Genomic DNA, 23376 nt, shown 5'->3' with positions numbered 1-23376 from the left:
AATGAGAGTGAGGGAAGCAAAAGATAAAAAAAAAAGTCACTTTGGTTTCTGAAGAAATAGAGTATTTTCACAAAGATAAAAAACAATGAAGAACGGGAACACTCAAGTTCTTGAACTGAGGTTATATCAGCCCATCATTTTGAGGATTTGTCTAACAACACTTAAGCAAATGCAAAAATCTATCTTGCATATCAGTCAGTTATGACAAGTTAAAGAACTGGAGCAGCCACACTTGCAAAATGATCTTCCCCAAACACTGACAATCTCTACTTGACATTGTTACCACCTGAGTAGCTGAAAATGTGAAAACAATCTCTTTCAGGAAATTTGTATCTCAAAAACTTTACCTTTTTCCTATCTACTTTTCTGTATACTAAAGATAACAGACATTTAGAATGAATTTACCACTTAAATTTTTAAAATGTATTTTTTAAAGGAGAGAGTGAAATTCTGTTATACTAACTCCAGTAGAGGTTAACAAAACACATGTTACACTTAGGTAAATTTTATTTTGTGTGTATTTTATCATAGCAGTTTGCATGTAGAGACAAGGAATGACTACAGTACTTGTGTATTTGCTTGGTCTGCTGATGAGACGACAGCCTCCCTTTTATTTTCCGTGTTATGACGACTGCAATCACACTTCTTAACCCTCCCCACACCCGCCGTGGGGTACTCTCCATGCCCACATTGCTCTGCTGGGGCATACATATACATATACATATACATATACATATACATATACATATATATATATATACTTCCTCACTGGCTTCCATTTAATTTTTGTTACTGTTATTCTTTAGTGGCTTACAGATAGATTTTCTTCTCTTTCACTCACATAGGCTCTGACTTTGGCATGTATACATTTATGAAAATCAGTAGAAGCCACTCTGATTTCCTTACTAATAATTTTGTGTGTGTGTGTGTATGTGTGTGTGGTGGTTTTTGTTTATTTGCTTTAGGCATTTTAAGCTTGTGATTTAAAAGAAAAAAACAGCATAGCAATATTTTTTCTATGAGTGGATGTGTAAAATGTAATCCCTCAGGAGGAGTGGAGGTATTTGGAGCAGTACTTTTGTGGAGGACTCTTAGTTGATGGCATAAAAATAAAAGTGATTTACTGAAAGTACTTTAAGTCAAACATGTATATTCAAATGTAAATTCCTCTAATAAATATTCATACGATTTAATTTAATATTATTTCAATGGCTTCTTAGAACATATGTTAATGAAGTTCCTAGGTATGAATTCTTTAATCTAATCTGAATAATAATAATTATGTTTCTGAGAAATCCAATGTGTTATGTAAAGAGCTCATTTTTTTTTTATGTGCATTATTTCAATCAATGTTATTCACTTGCTTTTTTATTCTTCCTCTTACCCTCTCTCCCTCCTAAAATCACATTATGTGTTTGTTCTCCTGGAGAAATATTACTCTCTGTACAGGTCAGGGGAAATTTGAGAGATTTTCAGATCATAAAAAGACCGCATCACTTATACTCAAAGAGGACTTAAAGCCTAGTATGCTCCAGGGTATTGAATGGAAGAAGTCAGGGGGTGGGAAAAGAGGTAGACATGTCTCAAGCAACAACATAAGGATCACCTTAACCCAAAAAGTCATTATTGTAACTTTTATTTGGATCAACTAATCTTGTTATTTTTTATTCCAAATTCTTGGTTGATTGCATAATCTGTTTCTATAGTGTTGATCTTTTGCTTTATATAATAATCATGTTATATTGTCTTTGTAAATTGTGATTATTTGTTATACTGCATGTCTAAAGATTTTTTCACATGAAAATTTATGTTAAATGCCATCTATACATTTGATATGGTAACTTTCCGTTCACTTCCATGCAAAACATTACTTTTTCTCAAATGTTGAAGAATTTTTTGTGACAGATTTCTTTAATTTGTCTAACTATGCTTTTCGATTATCTAGCAGATTATAAAAGGCAATTCTCTAACCTCAGAGGATAAATTATTAATTTATATTAAAAATAATTTTTGTTTTTAAATTACTAATAAAACTAGTCTTACAATAAATGTTAAAATTTGACTCACTATTATGTTTCTATACTCACAGAGTTAGAAGTTTTCATTATGGAAATATCCGCCATGGAAATTGTTGGAATCATCTATTCTTCATGATCTCATCTAACACTATTATGTGTGAGAGAGAAAAATGTCTTTTTTCACCTCACAGTCTCTGCTTTTAATAAAATCCTGAGGATAGAATTCAATCGAGTATCTGCTATAGGTGACAATTTCTGTAAAGTAATGATTCTCTTTGTCCCTCTTTTGTTATAAAAAGGTCATGTTGATTTGCAGAGGGAATTATTTTATATTTATTATATCACTAAACATGTTTGAAAAATGAGACCATTAGTGTTTCTAAGTGCTTCCAAAATTCAATGGAATAACCATCATGTTCAGTACATTTTCTATTAGGCATGATACAAGCAGTTAAATAGAGTACTTCACTCTAAAATGGGAAGTCTAAATCTAATGAACAATAAAGTAACGAACAAAATAGAACCACAGGCACAGAAACATGGAACAGACTGAAAGTGACCAGAGGGAAGTGGGGAGGGGGATTATGTGGAAAGAACAGGAAGGGACTAGACAAAGAACATGGACAAATTACCCACGGACATGGACAACAGTGTGGGATCGGCTGTGGGAGTGGGTGGTGGGCTGGGTGGTGGAGGGCAAAGGGGGAAAAATTGGGACAACTGTAATAGAATAACAATAAATAATGATTTAAAAATATATAAATAGAGCTATTAAGAAACTAACTAATAAATAAAACAATAACAAAAAATAAAACGGGTGGTCTGTATCCTGAGAACGTCATATGCCAATGCAGACAAGCATAATTTATACTGCTCAAGAAAGCATTTATTTGGTTTGATTAAGTTGAAATCTCATTTGTACAATTTAATCAAATCTTGTTTTAAAGGATTAATTTTTTACAAGTCATCAGTTATGTCACCAAGCTGGCCCTCAGATGATTGGCTTATTGACTTTCCAATAATGATCCCACCAAGCAGCCTTTATTTTCCTCTGTCTTTCAATTTAATGTATCTTTATCTCTTTCAGGGGGAGACTATGTGTTAATAGCAAATGTTTTCAAATGGTAAATCTTCACTTTTAATATATTTGCTAATCAGCTCTATTTATTTATTTTCCAATCTCTATGTATACTACTTTTCACAGTCAGAATGAACATAATTTTTTTTTTCTTTTTAACTGCAGTATACTTTCTTTTGTTCTCTGGATAACAAACAAAATGAAAAAATAAACTATTTAAAAATTTCAACAACCCTAAAAAAAAAAAAAACACCCTTCTTCTAAATATGTTTTCTATTCAGGAAGGTAAAGGCAAGTTTATCTTGGTCTAACTCCAAATTAAATTCTTCACCTATTTTAATGTACCCTAATGTAATGGTCTGCTTGTCAATCCATCACTTGGTGCATCTGCTTAGAAATGGGCAGGTGGTCTCTTTCAGAAATACCATTAGGTAATGATAATGATTGCAATTAGATGATAATGATCTTGGTCATTTACAACATGCAGAGTCATTCGCATAAATGACTTTTTGTAAGTATGGCTTGGAGTTGATAGGGGATCCAAAGATACTTTTTTCCTAGGTTACAATCTTCTGAGTAGATGAGATTCGTTCTATGGCTCTGGAAAAGTTTCTTGCATTTTCCTATTTAATAAAGCAAGTTATGTAATTCTTTTTGGAGTCTTGGGGGCGGGGAAGACTTACCCCAAATCGGCATATACGCCCCCCTCGCCTTCAGGGCTCTGCCGTAGGCCTCGGGTCTCCTGCTTGGCTGGAGGGCCCCAGTGACTGCTCCACCTGTTCTCGCCGTCGTGGTACAGCCCTGGCGACCACAGCCACTTCATCAACTGACAACACTGCAGCCTCAGCTTCTTTAGAGGTGAGGTCTGATCATCTCCACCACTGTCTCTGGTTTCCCCAACAGCTGCCCTGAGAGTCCATGTAAAATAACCTAAATCTGCAGAGGTGTGAACACTCAGTGGGTCAGACTTGGCTTGGTGAGAAACAAGAGACAGGAAGCTAGGAGGAATCAGCTAGTAAATTTCACTCCTTTTTCTTCTGAGAGGTCACGTGTGAGCCATGTGTTTTCTTGAGAAGCTGTGGTCAGCTTGACAATGTCCCACTGTGTCTTTGATGTTCCTTCTTTCTTGCCTCATTTCCCTTTCCTTCACTTCTGCTTTCCTAGGATAGCAGCCCCCAGTATAATTTAGCATATTATGAACTCTATTTCTAAGGAACTGAGGATAAAATAGAGCTCTTTAAGTAACTGTTCCCTTGGGTTTCCATTCGCTCATCCTGAAAATTGTGACATTTCCTGTTTTCCTAAAGTGACCAACCCCAATGTCCAGCACTTCCCATCAGAAATAAAACTAATTAATTGACGTGGTTTTATAATTGGCTATTGTCTAGTCTTCATATTTTCCAAAATGAACTCCTGGGAAAATAGTGCCAGACCAGAGGGTCGTTTTTAATGTATCATATATTATGATTTATGCAACAGCTAGGTCACCCAGGTAATACTGATTTTTAAAAATACAATAAAATTTTAAGATGTGCTACAATGTTCTCATGTGAAATAAGTAAGATACTGACTAAAATAACCATGCTCTTTTGGCTCATGTGAACCAATTCTATAGCATGCACTTTAAAAATATATTGATATTTTTTGTTAAATATAGTTAAATAAAATGTTTTGTATTTTCCAAAGGATTTTCACATACAAGGTCCATGTAATTATCATCAGACACACACATGCAGATATACATGTGTGTATATATATCTGTGTGATATATATATATATATACACACACACATATAAATATTATTGCTATTATAATTTACATAAGAATAAATTGAGGCTCAGAGTGGTTAGTTGAGTTTCCAGAACTGGCAAAGTTGAAATATAAAATTAGTTTTTATTGTTGACTCTTTATTCTTTATACCCTGTCATGATGTTTTTAGCCAACTAAATAGGGAGGGAGGGTCAATTGTTCTAAAGAATAACTTGGATATAACAAGATACCTGAATAGATATTTATTATATATCTGCAAAAAAATGAGATTTTCTCACAAACCACATAACAATAGATAACATCATTTAAGACTCATATGACTGTAAGCAAATTAAGTTTCTACGCTTTTCCCATATTGTAGGAAAAAAATTAACTAAAGAAAATCTATGGCTAACTCTTTGGTAAAGTCTCCTTTGGTAATACCAGCTAGCAGATAATACTGTCCAAAATGGCCTGCCTTGGAGAGAAGGCTTTAAGGTTTCCTTATATTTCAGTTGAATTCAACCATTGATCAGGTGCTGAAACAAATGAATTCTAAGATCCTAAGATCAACTGGCCCCATTTTGGGAAAAATGTGTATTCTTGGAGAAACATTTGTTTACATCTGAAAAAATGACAAGAAATGAGAACAAATGGGTACTTTTCTGAACAGTGAAAAAGGCAATGATGGGAGACCTCAACCAATAAATTTACTTAAACTTATTATTATCTACAAAGAAATTACACAGAGAAATCTATGTTTTCAGATTCATATCAAGCCCTTCCATAGGTAAAATGTGAAGCAGCAAGGAAATGCAGGAAGCCAGGAGAGCAGGAGAATTCTGCTTTGGGCAAAACTAAAATAATACCTTTTTGGAAATTGACCCAAAGAATTGGAGGATTGGTTTTGTACCATCAGTTACATTCCATAGTAAAAAATTCATTGTAAACTATTCTCTGAAGCCATGAGATGCATGTGCTGCTAAAGTTCAAACGCTAGGTTTTATCAAGACAAAAAAACAAAACAAAGCTGCAGGAAATTCTAGCTCTTTAGAGGCAAACCCCCTGGGGACACCTGTGCTGACTATTTGAAATTTTGTTCCCCTTTCTTAGCAAAGTAAACAGTCTACATCTGTTTGGAATATTAACTTTAAGTTATCAGAGGAATAGATGGATTTTAAATGCAAGCAACGAAAACTGAATGATAAGATGCCATTTATTAAATCACAAGTGTATTGCTTTGCAGAAGGTAAACTTTTTAACCAAGTCCCAGATCTTAGAAGTAAAAAGTATCCAATAGAGAAGCAGTTTTACTATTAATGTATAGTGATTGGACTTTAAATGGTTGTAATCACCAAAAATGATGTAAGCCAGAAATTCAAAAATAAATGATAAAGATTATCATCAGGCTCTAGGGATTGTCAGAATCTTTCTCACATAACTGCAAGGATCACCTAGTCTTCATAACAATTACAATATGTCAGGTACAACAAATGTTTCCCCCCAAAAATGGCCACATGGCTTTCTGATGTAGACAAGTAGATACATGCAGAAATTATGTAGCAGAAATTTTACTCACCCACAGTGACTACTGGCTGCTCAGAGGCAGAGTTCTTTTGAAGATGACCTAAATTCATATAATGAATAGATATAGAAATGAAATAAAAAAATTAGTGCATCATTAAGTGTAGTTATTCCTCCTGGGAATGGTTAATATACAAACACGTTGGGGAATAAACTTTAAATTTAAAATATCTCAATAATCCTCTACATGCACCATGACTTTAATAAACACAAATGTCAATTTCTATATCGCTTCAAAACGTAGATTGAAAAAATTCTCAAACACTAGCACAAGCTCAAGAGATGAAAGCTACAAATTTTGACACAAGCTTACAGAACGAGATCCTCAGGTTTTCACTTGAACACCCTCTCACAAATACCCTCCTGCATGCTGTATATGCCTGCGAAGCAAGTGTAAGGTCGCCAGCAGAACACAACTGTATCAATGCCAAGGCTGGCAATAGGTTTCCTTCGCCCTTATAGAATCAGCTCACTTCTGAAGAACTGTTTCCTGTCTGGAATGCTGTGTGTGTGTGTGTGTGTGTGTGTGTGTGTGTGTGTGAGAGAGAGAGAGAGAGAGAGAGAGAGAGAGAGAGAGAGAATTCACATTTATTCTTTTTTAATTGAATTAAGTATATTGGGGTAACATTAGCTAATATATAAGTTTCAAATGTACAATTCTAAAATACATCATCTGTATATTGCATTTCATGCTCATCACCCAAAGTCTAGTCTGGGATACTATATTTTAAGTAGGACTTTTATTAACTGTAATATATCCCAAGAAATGTAATGCTAGTCTTGAGAAGCCTGGGAAGGAATGAGACTATTTTTAAAAGCAGCCCTCCACTCTAACGAATAACCTTCCCTCAACAATGAGGGGCCTGGGGCTGGATGGGGGCTCCACCTCCTGTCCACACAGGACGCTGAGGAGGGCTACTTAACTTCTCTGTACTTACTTCTTCCACTGTAAAATTAGGGCATGAATAGACTGTGTGAAACATGGAGGATCACTTGAAGATTATGTGAAGTAAACCACCTATGCTATGTAAGGCAGTATTTCTAGTGAGCTCTTGGAAGATATTAAATATTACAAATACACAAAGAAAAGACAGCTTTTGAAAGGAGAGATTGACAAAACAGCTCTCATCTCCTACTTGTCAAACTCTTGTGCAGGGCGTTTAGTTCGCATTATATGTGAAAGAAAAGAATTAGAATCACATGATGGCTTTTTGAGACAGTTTGAATACAACATAAGAAGTGATAACATTCTAAAAACTAGGTCTATTCAGATATGAAAAAGCAGGACAGGGTTATTGAGCCAGAGTTACATCGGAATGTGTCCAAGCACAGGCTAACTGACTCTTGCTTGGTCAGAGAGATTACAGAAGCTATGTCTGCTTGAGAAACCTGACCTACTTAAAGACTAATACACATTTGCCTCTCCAAATACATTATAAATTCTTTTGAAGAAAGGAGCATGTCTCCTTATTTTTATATATTCCCATATAAATGTAGTGTTTAAGAAAATAAATACCTCTTAAGGACTCAATTCAAATGACAAATATAACTTAAAATGGTTACATTTTTTGGATAGAACAACAGCTTGATAAAAGAGACCATCACTGTATTTCATCTCTTCTAAATCACATATTTCTCATGTATTAGCATTTCTGAAATGGAGATGCCTCTCAGTGGTATCATAATTTGCAGTCTTTTTCTTTACCTGTGGTGCATAAAATGATTTTACAATGATGGTGCCTTAAAGCTGATGGAATGCATTATTTTTGTGCATCTATTACATATCAGGTACTAAGTGTTTTACATGCAATGTCTCATGTAATTATCATGATAACATTTATGTAGGTATTGTTATCACCATTTTACAGGTCTAGCTGGAAGAGCTAGAGGAAAATGTCTGATCCAGCAGCTCATAGAGATGGAGTCTGAATTCAACTGAGATTTGTCTGATTGCAAAGTTTATGTTGTTAGTTCACCAACATGCTCTTCTAAAAAGGTTTGGATAAAGATTTTTTTTAAGAAAGAAAAGACTTAAAGTCTCAAAGATGCTTCTATTTATTTACTAATGCTTCTCACGCTCCTTGTGTATCCTCGCTGCCGGATCAGATACTGGAGCCTCAGAGCAGCGCTGCACTGGGAGCAGCTGTGTCTTTTTGGGTTGATTCCAAAGCTAATTCAACATTAAAACACAGTGTAATTTGGAGGTGAAGCTAAGAAGCCAGAGCAGTGCTGAGGAAGATTGTCTTCTTTTTGGAAAAGAAATATGATAGCTTTTGGATCTCTTTTTTGACAATATTTTAGTAGAAGCAAAAATTCTTCTTATGTAAATAACATTGCTCCCAAATGTAAATACTTTTATATTTTAACAAAATAACTTTGCCACAGCCTTAAAATGTGCAAATTGACAAGATTATTTTACAACAGAATTTTTTAATTAATTAGAAATGGCTTTTTTAAAAAATAAATATATTCATTTCATAATTTTTTAAACTATTAAACCTCAATATTTTGAGTTTGAGAAATATTTGAAATAATAGCAAAAGCAACAAGATAATAGAATTCTTCTCTAAACTGCCTCAATACTTGTCTTCTTAAGGACAAGTAAGTAAGGACATGATATAATCTAATTTTTACAGTTATTTCAATATCAGGACCAAATGTAAAGCTTTTATTTATGTGTTTTCTTGTACATTTTTTAACAAGAATATCTTCCCTCCCTTAATGTCACAGAGTGTTTTCCTCTTTTTTTATATTTGCAGACTTTTCATTTTTTATATTTGCGTACTTTTCATTTTTGTTGTTTTTTCGTATTGGTCCTAGGTCCATCTTGAACACATTTTTGTGAATATTCAAAAGGAGGAATTCCAGTTTTGTTCACCTAGGTAGAGAGAATATTATCCCAACTCCATTCTATTAACTTATCTGAAAAGTCCTAGAGGTGATCATAGGCAGGAAACTCTCAGATATTCCACACAGCAAAATTTTCACCAATATGTCCCCTAGAGCAAGGGACATAAAAGAAAGAATAAACAAGTAGGACTTCATCAAAATAAGAAGCTTCTGCACGGCTAAAGAAAACATCAGCAAAATTAAAAGGGAACCAACTGTATGGGAAAATAAAGTTGGCAATGATACCTCCGGCATGGATTTGATCTCCAAAATACATGAAGAACTCATATGACTCTACTCTAGGAAGACAAACAATCCAATTAAAAAAATGGGCAAAGGACCTGAACAGACACTTCTCCAAGGTGGGCATACACAGGACCCACAGACATCTAAAAGGATGCTCAGCATCACTAGCTATCAGAGAAATGCAAATTAAAACCACAATGAGATACAACTGCACACCAGTCAGAATGGCCACCATAAACAAATCAACAAACAACAAGTGCTAGCAAGGTTATGGAGAAAAGGGAACCCTACTACACTGTTGGTGGGAATGCAGACTGGTGCAGCCACTGTGGAAAACAGTTTAGAAGTTCCTCAAAAAGCTAAAAATGGAACTGCCTTTTGACCCAGCAATTCCACTGCTGGGATTATACCTTAAGAATCCCAAAACACCAATTCAAAAGAACCTATGCACCCCAATGTTCATAGCAGCGCAATTTACAGTAGCCAAGTGCTGGAAGCAACCTAAGTGCCCATCAATAAATGAGTGGATCAAAAAACTATGGTATATTTACACAATGGAATACTATACAGTAGAAAGAAAAGAGCTACTACTCTTCACAACAACATGAATGGAACTGGAGAGCATTATGCTAAGTGAAATAAGCCAGGGGGTAAAAGACAAATACCATATGATCTCACCTATAATGGAACCTAATCAACAAAATAAACAAGTAAGGAAAATATAACCAGCAACATTGAAAGAAAAAACAAACCAACATAACAAGAGGAAGGAGAGAGGGGTATAACGAGGAAACGAAGGTGAAGGGTCAAATCAAGGAACATGTATAAAGGATCCATGAACAAAGCCAAAATGGGGAAGGATTGAGGGTGGAAGGTGGGAGTGGGTGGGGTAGAGGAAAGTGGTGGCAGGAAAATGGAGACAAATGTATTTGAACAATAAAAAATAAAATAAAATAAATAAATATAAAAAAGAGCAAAAAAGACATTTTTGGCATATTAAACTTCTATTAGTCCATTTCTTGATACTCTTTTATGTTCCATTAAATATCTCAATGTATTATTTACTACATTTTTTCAATTATATTTTGATATCTGATAAGACAGTTACTATTGTTTTTCAAAACTGTTTTTACTCTTTTTCTGTATGTTTTTCCCATATAAATTTTAGAGTTGATTCTCAGGTTTCACTAAAAATCCTGTTGAAAATTCTCTGACAATTGTATCAACTTTAAGTATTATTTTGAAAATTAAAATTTTAGACTATTGAGATTTTACATCCATGAACATGATATATTTCTTCATTTTTTTAGATTTTTTTTAAGTCTAGCTTTAGAATTTTATATTTTTAGCATAAAGCTTACAAGATTTATCCTTATCACTTTATAATTTATATTCTTATTTTGAATAGAAGTAATTTTATATTTTAATTGCTATTTATTAAAAATGATCTGTACTTTGATTTTTGTACAAGGTCACTTTACTGATCTATTTTACTATTACTCACAATTTGTCAATTGATCATTTGGAATTTCTCTATAGATGATAATATTGTTCTCATAGAAAAATGCTTTTTTTTTCTCTTCAATATTTAATTTCATTTTTTCTTGTTTATATTGCAGAGTTAGGACCATGAGTCAAATATTGTAAAATGCGCTGCTTTTCTTGTTCCTGACTATGAGACTTCTCTAACTTGAGGCATAGTGCTTGTATACATTTACTTTGTGACAAATGCTGAGTTTAAATATCGACTTCTCCAATCACTAACTGTGTGACCTTGAGCAAGCTTTTACCTCCTTGTGGCAAAAAAAAAAAAATAGTAATATTTATTTCCTAGGGTTGTTGTGAGGATTAAGTGAATGAATATATGAACAGTGTTTAAAACAGTGTCTGGTGTACAGTAAGTGCTATGTAAATGTTAGCTATTATTATTCCTATTTTCACATTAAATATGATGTTTGATGTAAAAGTTGATGCCCTCAGGTATAGACACATATCTGGAATTTGAACCATCCATTACTAATTATTAACAAAAAGAACTGCATAGTATTATGAGCATTAGGCTTTAAATAGTACCTTAAATAAAATGCATTGAATTATGTGCATTGAAGTAGAGTGCATTGAAGTAGAGTGCATTGGGGTAGAAATCTAAAAAGAAAGAGAAAAATAATCATTCTGTTTATTAAATATCAAATGTGTTCCAGGCACTATACTAGACTAATGCCATTATTCTTCATAACAACTCTTTAAGATAATGAATTCCAATCTCTTTAAAGTGAAGATAAAGAAACGACCAAGGTCATACATGAAGTTGACACAATATTTAAATTCTGGTTGCAGTTCTACTGACAGTAAACCCTGGAGGGTTCTAGTAACCTGACAGATGACCCCAGAGGTCTGTGGATATTTTTTCTCCTTTCCTGGGTGTACTGCAGAGAAAACAAAGCTGAAAAGACAGAGCTGTTCATCCTGTTAAAACATGGGCTCCCTGCAAACACAACTGGAGTTGGTTTCCAAATGCAGTGTCCAGAATAGTACAAAATGTAAAGTATCAAAGATATTTTTACATTGATTGATACGGACGCATATGTTTGTGCCACTAAAATGGAAGATGCTCCCATACTGAGTTACCAAAATATCCATATAGTTTCCTTTCTGAAAGAATATCTGTGTAATTCTCATGTTGTATAACAGTTTCCTATTTTAAGTTCTTCATCTCTGTGTAGACAAGAAAGCTGTCAAAAACACAGGCACCAGGCAAGGAACTTTTCCAAGATTAGAACTTGAGACTTGTAGTCATATACAGATCTGCCTCGCATGTTAGGGAGTTCACTTCCACTTATTTTTGTCTTTTACAGAAAACCTATAGTTGCCTCCTCTCGAAACTAAAGACTTCCTAAAGTTGTTTTTGTTAAGAGAAAAAAAATTAAGTAAATACAAAATATTAGGATGACATTAAATAAAATTCTGGTGATGACATTCTATTTATTTAGTAATAAAATTTCAATAATATCTGTTGAGCACAAGGAGCCCCTGAGATGAGCATTTTCAGTCGTCCCAACTTAACATAGGAAGACCCTGAAGCCCCGAGTTCTTAGGTAACTTCCCCAGGGCCACTCACCAGGCAAATGGCAGATATGATTCAAACCCAGAGGGACTGACTCCAGAATCCTCATTCTTAATCACTACATTTGTTGCCTCATATGATAGTTAAAATGTCTTATGTTTCCTTCCTAAATATATATTTAATGCATAGAGGGATATATCTCTAATCACTACAGCCCCCATCCCCCCCCAAAAAAAATCATGACATGTGGTGCTGCATTTGCTTCCAGAAGAATGGCTAAAAATTCAGAAAGAAAAAAACATATTATTCAACACATTTGCTGTACACCCCACAGCAGGCCCACAGCAGATATGGTTAGCATATTAAATGGTACTTTGATGGGCTTCCATCTGACCCTCAACTCCTGCCTCCAACAATGCTCATCAAAAAAAAAAGATTATGTTATTTGTACATTTTTAGCTTTAGTATTTTCAATGTATGCTCCAGCTACTGTGTCAGTTGTCCTGCATAACGAAGTTTGCTCAGAATGGTATGTGCTGCTGCTCCGTTTTGCATGGAGGAAATTGAGTTCTCCTCTTGGAGTGAGCAGTCACTTGGCAGCAGAAGTTATTTTAATGGACATCTCTTTACACTGAGCCTTTGCCATCTGTTTCACCCTCTAATTACAAATGTAGGAAGAACACAATTCACAATTGTGTCTATAAAGACAAATATAAGGGACTTAAATGCAGGTTTATATTACTGCATCTGTTCGCTGATTTTAAATCCAGGAAGAACAAAAGGGCAGGAAACTTTTCTTTCCCTTCTCGATACAATTAGCATAGATAAGTAAGAATTCATAGAGCAAAGTTACCGAGGTTGGTTCATCCAGTAAAAACCAGAAAATTTGAATCACATTTTACTTTACATTCCATTTTTTCTCTGATTCAAATAATAGTACAGAAATTAACATTTTTTAGAGGATAGGTAGAAAATTCACATGATTTTAACTGCACAATGACAAATGTGACTCAGAAGAAGGGCCTCTGTCATTTCATTAATTTAGATAAGAGACAAAGCAAAAGTGTTTCTTTACCTATGCATAATGTTCTGCTTGATAAAACTCACAAACCTAGGAGTGGAAGAGAACCATATACCCTTGCCATTTGGCAATGGAGTAATGCTTCCTCAGCCCAGTGCCTAAGGCCAGAGTCACATTCTAACAAGGAAGAGATATTAAATAAAATAAGATTGCATATGCATAACTGAGCCACTCCACATTTTGTAGGTTCAATTTATTACAGCAGTAGCTTGTGTCTATGGTGGCTTAAATGACCTTACTTCCTAATTATGACAACTGCACTCTCTTGATATATCAATTAGTCCCTGAAATGCAGAATTTGCTCATATCCCTAACCAGCCCAGCTATTATCAATGTCAAATCAGTTCAAAATATACTGAGCTATATAGAAAAAATTGATATTACCCAAGTCTGCAGACGCTAATCACTAAGGCACTAGCATAGCCTAAATTCTTCGGGACCACTGGAGAAATGTTACGGCGCACCATGGCACATTCAGTTGCATCCCGCTCACCAGGAGATGGGTTAAGCGCATTCTGGGAGACTCTCTCTAAGTAAAACAGAGAAGTACAACAATTATACTGTTTTTCACTACTATACTAAAATTAAAACTCATAAAACCACCAAAGATTAGGGAAATAAGCAAAATTGAACAATAACTTGTGCCTGTAAACACTAGTTCTAATTTGCCACTCAATTAATGCCCTGACTGAACAGAGAAAATAGAGAAAATGTAAGATTGTTTTTATCTCAATTTTTTTTCTTTTTTTCTCATGCCCATAAATGCACCTTCCTTCTAAATCCCTCACACATAAGGGGGTCACTCTTATGAGCCAATAATGCGGTGATTATTACCCTACCCTGTGTTCCTCAGCTATTTCTAGACTCCTAATGCAGTAAAATGGAGATGGGAGCAGCACCTTCATTCACCCTATTAAAGTTAATAACCCAGTGATTTACAAGACACGACGCATTTTAAGTCTACTGAATTCATTGTCTCGTTAAACAAAGCAGACAGGGTTGAAAATATTATCCTCCAGTGCTTTGAACTTACATATGCCCCATTATAGTTGCATTAATGGGGCTTCAAAAGAGTCATATGCAGGTAGCTAGTTGATATTCTTTTTTTTTCTTTTATTGAATGTATTGGGGCAACATTGGTTAATAAAATTATACAGGTTTCAGCTGTACAATTCTATAATACTTCATTCGTACACTGTACTGTGTGTTCACCATCCCAAGTCAGGTTTCCTTCCATCACCATTTATCCCTCCTATACCCTCTTCTACCCCCCCAACCCCCTTTCCCTCTGGCGATCATCATTATATTGTCTGTGTCTATGAGTTGTTTTACTTTGTTTGCTTAATCCCTTCACCTTTTTTACCCAGCCCCCAAACCCCTCTCCCCTCTGACAGCTGTCTTTCCTCTATCTATGAGTTTCTTTCTATTTTGTTTTGTTTAGTTTATTTTGTTCATTAGATTCCACATTATGAGTGGAATAATATGGTACTTGTTTTTCCCTGACTGGCTTATTTCACTTAGCACAATACTCTCCAGTTCCATCCATGCTGTTGTGAAGGGTAGGGGTTCCTTTTTTTATTTCTGCTGCATTGTATTCCGTTGTGTAAATGTACCATAGTTTTTTGATCTACTTATCTGCTTGGGCTGCTTCCAAATCTTGGCTATTGTAAATAACGCTGCAATGAACATAAGGGTGCATATATTCTTTTGAGTCAGTGTTTTGGTTTCTTTGGATATATTCCCAGAAGTGGAATAGCTAGGTCATAAGGCAGTTTCATTTTTAATTTTTGAGAAAACTCCATTCTGCTTTCCACAGTGGCTGCATCAGTCTGCATTCCCACCAACAATGTGCAACAGTTCCCTTTTCTCCACATCCTTGCCAACCTGTTGTTTGCTGATTTATTGATGATTGCAATGCTGACAGGCATGAGGTGATATCTCGTTGTGGCTAACTGATATCCTTAAAAGAAGATATCAATCCTTAGTTTTCATTGTATTAGTGAGATAAGATGAGGAATAAATGAGGCACATTTAATTTACTTGCAAAAAATTTTTACATGCAATAATTTATATTTTCTTTTTCTAACTTTGGTTAAATTGGCATCATACATGACTCCTTTCCAATAAATGCAGCCTGCTCCTCCACCCTAAGTTACTACCAGATTCCATCCTCCTCCCCCCACAAATCTATTCCTTCCATAAATCAAGATCCCTGCCCCCCAAAAGTCCACTAAGTGAACTGTAGGGCAGGGAAGTCTATCAGTGAAGACTATAAGGAGAGCTTCCTTTTCTCATACCCTGGAAATGTGCATAATAATAGATGACGAAGAAGTAACAATGATTTCAAAACTTAGAGTCACTTCTGTTAAATTTGTTCTGCTGTCTCTCATTTTATTCATTGTTTTTACTATGTACTAGATTATGTTATTATTTTATTTGAAATTCCTAGTGACTTTTCACTAAAGCCAGAAGAAAATCCAAACTATTAGGCTAACTTCTCTGGTTTCATCTCCCTCCATTCTTAACGTTTTCACTAATCTTCAGTCACATTGGCCTTTGTCTGCACCTGATACATGTCAAGTTTCTTTTGCTTGGGCTTTTGCACTTACTGCTTTATCGGCTCATGCACTCTTAAAATTTGTTGTGCTTTTTCATCTTGTTACCATTCAACAGATAACTTAGAAAGCCTTTGCTAATCAATCTACACGTAAAGCAGCCTCTAGTCACTATAATATTAACCTATTTTATCTTTGTCATTGCATGCCAATACCTAAAATGTAGTTTACTTAATTACATGTTTACTCTCTCTTTTCCGTAACTAAAGCATCACTCCTTCAGGTAGGGCCTCTGTCCCATTAATGCCAATGATTACAAGAGTGTCAGACACAGAGTAGGTGTCCAACACAGCAGCCATTAGTACATGTTCGAGCACTCGAAATATGGATAGTATAAATGAAGAACTAAATTTTTAGTTTATTTAATTAATTTAAATTTCAATAGTCACGTGTAGCTCATAGCTATCATAATGTGTAGCACAGCTCTTCATAATTAGTTCTGGTGCCCCAAAACAAAATATCTTCTACCTTAGATGGTGCTGTAATGCACAAAAAGCTTTTCTCCTTGAGTATCTTCTCCTCCCCATAAAACTATGTGCAAACAATTGCCCTTTTTGTAGAAAATTATCAGCTCATAAAAGTTACAATTTAATAATAATATACTCTAATCATTTTGATTAATGCTCCTGGACATTTGTAGATACAGACTTATAGCAAGATGAAAGAATAAATTGACATAAATCATGACCTCACTAACTCCATGTCAAAAAATATTTTAAACAAAATTTTAATATTTTATAAACTTAAAACAATAAAAGTGAATTCCACATGTGTTAGAAATGAAGAATGAAAAAAAAAGGAGGGTGATAAGTGAGAGGTGATACTCAGAACACTTAAGACTTCAGACCCTGACATGAGGTTTTTAAGTGCAGTGGGCTAGGATTTTAAATCCAGTATTTGGCAGAGGAGCTTCCTAAATCAGGGTTTTTGAAAAACCTCTATGGTCTGCAAAAATGGGACAGAATAAAATTTATGCTTCAAGAGAGATTGCCATTAGTCTGGATTCTTGAGTCCAATTTAAAGATCAAAAAACAGAAACCACCTAGAGAAATCAGATTCCAGGTTCTCAGCACAGATTGGTGAAGATTACAAATGAATGCAACTATGGGTTATGGGCACCTCAAACTCATAAAAATAACATATACAATCAGACTTAAGATCATTGAGAATGTAGGATCCTGAAGAAAACCCTTCAATGGAACTTAAAAAGCATACTCTATTGTCAAGGTCTTTGTTATAGAACATAGAATCTCCTTTAGCTAGGTTAATAAGAAAGGGCATCATTAAAGGGTATTAAGGTAACAAAGAGTTTCTTCCAGGCCAGGAAAACAAGGTTGATTGCTATATAGTCAAGGCAGAAGCATACATTTTGGAGAAATACACAGCCAACCCACAGGAATGGTCCCATGTAAAGCCCACTGCCCGCTGCTCAATGTCCGCTGCTCAATTCCTGTGTTTCTAGGAGCACTTGAACTTGTACCACAACTACCAAAGCTATGATTTTCTCAGATGTTACCACAGGTTGCCCACTTTTGCCTTTCTAATATGAAATGGGTGCTTCTTCAAGTAAAATCTAGTTTATGAGGGGAGCCCCAGGTCTAAGAAGACTGAAAATTGATTTTAGCTTTGGACACATTATAGAACAGAAAGTTTAGAGTTATGACTAAGTACTGAATGAGACAATCCAAAAAATATGCCTCTTATATCTGATGTCCCTAAGTGTGGCCTCCATTATTATGGATATATAACATAATATTTCATAGTATGTTGTAATAAGTTTTGAACAATGTCCTTAAAGGTCTCCACTAAACTGTAAATTCCATTAGGAAAGATCATTCTGTATGTTTATTCTTGATTCTAAGCACTACCATAAAACAGACACAATATTTGCTAAACAAATAAATTCTAAATAATCAATTATAAAACTAGACCTCAAGAGACTACAACTCTTTAACACAAAGAGGAGAAAAGGGAATTTATGATATTATACATTCTGTAGTAGATTAAGGCATGAATCTGACTTTTAGGAAAAGTGTACCATATTTATATGCTTAGAATTTATGACAAGCTGTATTCCAGGTTGTTTGGGAATAGGTCCCCAATAAGCATAAATATTAGAGCATCTGAAAGCAAAGGGGTCTAATGAGTATTTTTAAAAGATAACTAGTATTCTATGAAGTAAATAAGCAGAGACTTAAAGAAAGCAATATAACAAGTAGAGAACCAGCCATTTAAGATTTAAATGATGACTTCAGATTGGTCCAGGGTATACCGTTTTTAGTATTTCTGTAACCTGAGGGTTTTTTTTTAATATTATGAAATAGGATTAGGCTGTCAAGATCTTTAATCTTCTTACAGAGACAATGTTAAGAGGATATTGAATTATTCTATATTATTAGGGAAAAGATAGATGAAATTTAATACAAAACATGAAAAATAGACTTCCAGTTTCTGGTTCTGCACACAAGGATCTTGTAAGCTATCACTCTACCAAACAAGTAAAAACCTGATTTACTTAAAAATCAATGATCCTTTTAGAATCCATAAAAGAGACAAAAACACAGAGCAAATCACTGCCCACAAAACTGGAGAGACCCATGTGACAGTATAGAAAATAAATTATTAGAACAAAGAGTGAAGAGCTAAGACCACAAGGAACACCAGTGTTAGCATAGGAAAACCAGAACTGCAATTGACAAGTTGCTGGAGGCTCAGTGTGTATGACTCTGAGAGCTAAAACCTCGGGGGCAGGGGAGAGGCTCTACCTGTCCCAGAGAGGCACCACAATTTTGTGAGATTTACCTCCAGGAGTTCAACCGGGTTCCAATAGTATTTTGGAGAAAGATCCCCTCATTCTTCCTGCAGGGGAAGGGCAAGGAGTCATTTTAAAATACCCTAGAGCAATCTGTTCTTCTTGACCTCATGGGACTAACTAACAAAAGCCTAACCTGCTGGGGTTTTATCAGAGCCTAGCTCACCTATACCCAACTCCAGCCCAAACCAGCCATCCCCTCCCATCTAAGAGGGGATAAAAAAATTTAAAACACTTGTGAAGTTTGAAGTCCAGAGGCTGAGACTGAAGCACAGGACTCTAGAACGCTTCCCTTCCTTTCCACTCAACTCACAACCACATTCCTAAAGGCCTATTTACAGGAGTCCCTTTTAACCAGTACATCATGTCTGGCTATGATGGAAAAATTACAAGGCATACCAAAAGGAAGACACATACAATTTGAAAAGACAGAGCAAGCATCAGAATCATGCATGGTAGGGATGTTGAAATCATCAGATTGGGGATATAAAACAATTGTGATTTATATGCTAAGGCCTCTAATGAAGAAAATAGAATGAGGGTAATGTAAGCAGAGAGATGGAAATCCTAAGAACCTCCCAAAAATGCTAGAAATAAAAAAAAAAAAAACTGACAAAAAACGAAGAATGCCTTTGATAGGCTTACTGGTAGACTGGACACAGCTGAAAAAAGAATCTCTGAACTTGAACCTTTCTGAATAAAAACCTCCAAAACTGAAAAGCGAAGAGAACAAAAACTAAAAACAACAACAACAAAAAACACATAATATTCAAGGACTATGGAACAATATAAAGTGATATAACATATATTTAATAGGAATAGCAGGGGGAAAAAAGAAAAAAAGGAAAGAAAAAAAGGAAAGGAAGAAAGAAAGAATAAATAGAAAAAATATTTGAGCATTATGCTAAGTGAAATAAGCTAGGAGGTAAAAGATAAATACCGTATGATCTCACTTACAAATGGAACCTAATCAATGAAACAAACAAGCAAGCAAAATATAACCAGAGACACTGAAATAAAGAACAAACTGACAGTAACCAGACGTGAGTGGGGAGGGGAATAATGGGGGAAAGAAGGGGAAGGGTCATCAAGGAACACATATAAAGGACCCATGGACAAAGGCAAAGAGGGGTAGGATTGAGGATGGAAGGTAGGTGTGGGTAGGGTGGAGGAAAGTGGTGGCAGGGAAATAGAGACAACTGTACTTCAACAACAATAGAAAAATAAAAACAAAACAAAAAATTAAAAACTAAAAAAATTGAAACAAGAATCAGTGGAAATTTCTCCAAATTCATGTCAGACACCAAACTGCAGATTTGAGAAGCACAGGGAACAACAGGCAGAATAAATGCAGACACACACAAAAAAAATGCCTACAACTAGGCATATCATTTTTAAATTATAAGAAATCAAAGATCAAGAAAAAACCTTGAAATAAACCAAACAGGGAAAAAATTCTTACCCACACAGGAACAAAGGTAAGAATTACATCCAAATTCTCTTCATAAACCATGTAAGAAAGAAGAGAATGGAGTCAAATATTTAAAGCACTGAGAAAGTAAAAACCACCAACCTAGAACTCTATACTAAAAATTATTCTTCAAAAGTAAAGAAGAAATAATGATTTTCTTAGACAAACAAAAAATTGAAGGAATTTTTTGCCAGTAGATCTGCCTTGCAAATGTGATGATGATGATGTTGATGATGTTCAAAGAAGTTCTTTAGAGAAAAGAAAAATAAAATAGATCAGAAACTCAATCTACATGAAGAAAGGAAGAACATCAAAGAAAGATTAAGTGATGATAAAAGCTTTTATGTATCTTATTCTGAATTGGTCTATATAAGAGTTCAAAATAATAATAGTAACAATGAATTTAGTTGTGTATGCTTATGCATATGTCATATATGCATATACATGTTTATTTATGCTAATATGTAAGTGAAATGGGTGACAGCAATGATACCAGGGATGGGCAGGAAGAATTAGGAATGTTTATTTTGTTATTATAAGGTATTCATACGGCCAGTGAAGTGATATTGTGTTGTGTTATTTAAAGTAGACTTGTATTAGAAATATGTACTGCAAATTCGAGGTAACCACTAAAGAAAAAAAACAAAGAAAACGTATAACTGATATGCTAAGAGAGGAGAGAAAATGGAATTATTTAAAATGCTCAGTGATCATACACACAGACAGCAGTTTGATATTCACCAGAGGGTAAGAGAGGTGGGGGGCAGATGGTAAAGGGTAAAGAGGGTCAAATGTATGATGATGGAAGATTTGACTTTGGGTGGTAAGCATACAATGCAATACACAGATGATGTACAAGAAACAAAAGTTATCAGTGATAAAGAGGAGCATAACAAAGGTCATCTAGGTTTTCTCCTATGTTATCTGAAAGGGATGTTATAGTTTTCACATTCAGGTCTGAAATCTATTTTGAATTAATGTTTGTAATGGGTATAAAGCCTAGATCTATTTTTTTTTCATGTGAATGTCCAATTGTTACAGCACCATTTGTTCAAAGGGCTATTTGCTGTTCTATTGCATTGCCTTTGCTCCTTTATCAAAGATTAACTGACTATTTTTATGTGGATCTATTTCTGGGCTCCCCATTCTGTTCTATAGATCTATTTGTCTATTGGTTCATTGATTTAACACTGTCTTTATCACTGTAGCTTTATAAAAAGTTTTGAAAGTAGATAGTATCAATTCTTTAATTTTGTACTTCTCCCTCAATATTGTGTTGGTTATTCTTGGTCTTTTGTCCCTCCATTCAACTTTAGAATCAGTTTTTCAATATCCACAAAATAACTTGCTGGGATTTTTATTGGGATTATGTTGGCTCTATAGATCAAATTGTGAAGAACTGATGTCTTGAAAATATTGAGTTTTCTTATCCATGAACATGGAATATCTCTTCATTTATTTAGTTCTTTAATTTCATCCATCAAAGACCTATAATTTTCCTCATATAGACATTATACCTATTTTGTTAGATTTATACCTAAGTATAAGTACTTCCACTTTGGAGACAGTTTTTCAAAACTAAACATACTCTTACAATACTATCCAGCAATCTTAAAAGGAAACTTAAATATTACTAAGTGAAAAGAAGCCAGTATGAAAAGAATATATAGTGTATGATTCCAAGTATATGACATTCTGAAAAGGCAAAAGATGAAGACAGTGAAAAGATCAGTGGTTGCCATGGGGGAGAGGGAGAAGAATGAATAAGCAAAGCCCAAAGGGTTTTTTAGGGCACTGAAAATGCCCTGTATCATATTATAATTATAGATACATTGTCATTACACATTTGTCCAAGTCCGTAGAATGTAGGATGCCAAGAGTGAACCCTAGTGTAAGCTGTAAAGTTTGGTTGGTTGTGATTTGTCAAATGTAGCTTCATCAGTCGTAACCAAAGTACCACTATGGAAATGCTGATAGGGGAGGTTATATATATATGGGGCTATTGTGTATTGGATATCATTGTACCTTCCTTTGAATTTTGCCATGAGCCTAAAACTGCTATAAAATAATAAATTTATTTTAAAAAACAAAGTATAAGACAAAAGATAGAAGGAATCTTTATTTTTAAATATTTAGATGAAAACTTGAAATAATTCCCAGTGTTTATTGATAATAAAACATTTAAGAACATATATACAATAATTATTAGTAAAAAGAAGACATTCTTTGGATTTTTTTTCTTCTTACACAGTGACTTGGAATCCAACTTTGATACAATCTTACATTTTTATTATAATATGCTTTTCATATCCCACACCCAGTAGGTGGCACTCTTTCTTTTGCTCTAAGAACCAAATACAAAGAACGTAAAGATGGATGAATGAGCAGAGCAAACCCTATCACTCTAAAATGCACTGTACATTTTCAGCTAAATGGTAAGCTGCAGCACTCCTGTTGTTGCCAATAATATAGGTCACTGGGACACCTGGGAAATGGAATAACTGGGTTGTCTGATCTGACAGGAAATTATTGCAGAGCTCTGTGGTGTTTCAGTGCCTCAGGCCCTAGGATAAATTTGCAGCCTATCTGAGAATAAGTTCAAGAGTCAAAATGATACCAAACTATAAATTTTTTATTCAAATCTCTGCTGAAGCTTTAAGAAAATAACAGTGATTTAAGCTTTTAATCTCTTTTCAATTTTAATATCATGGAGATTTTGCAATAAGCAGCAAATGATAAAAAATATAAACAGATAGAAAAGAGAGTGC

The 23376-nt window shown here is 34.6% G+C and overlaps 1 pseudogene; it reads left to right on the top strand.

The window, feature by feature from the left end:
- The first annotated feature begins 624 nt into the window (after window positions 1–624).
- Window positions 625–23376, top strand: part of LOC129075979 (programmed cell death protein 2-like) — a 58116-nt pseudogene continuing 35364 nt past the window's right edge.

The sequence above is a fragment of the Pteronotus mesoamericanus genome, unplaced genomic scaffold, assembly GCF_021234165.1.
Source record: "Pteronotus mesoamericanus isolate MK-2021 breed Mesoamerican mustached bat unplaced genomic scaffold, CSHL_Meso_final contig_56, whole genome shotgun sequence".
Taxonomy (NCBI): domain Eukaryota; kingdom Metazoa; phylum Chordata; class Mammalia; order Chiroptera; family Mormoopidae; genus Pteronotus; species Pteronotus mesoamericanus.
Note: the sequence above shows the minus strand (reverse complement) of the source record. Positions and strands in the feature narration are given on the sequence as shown.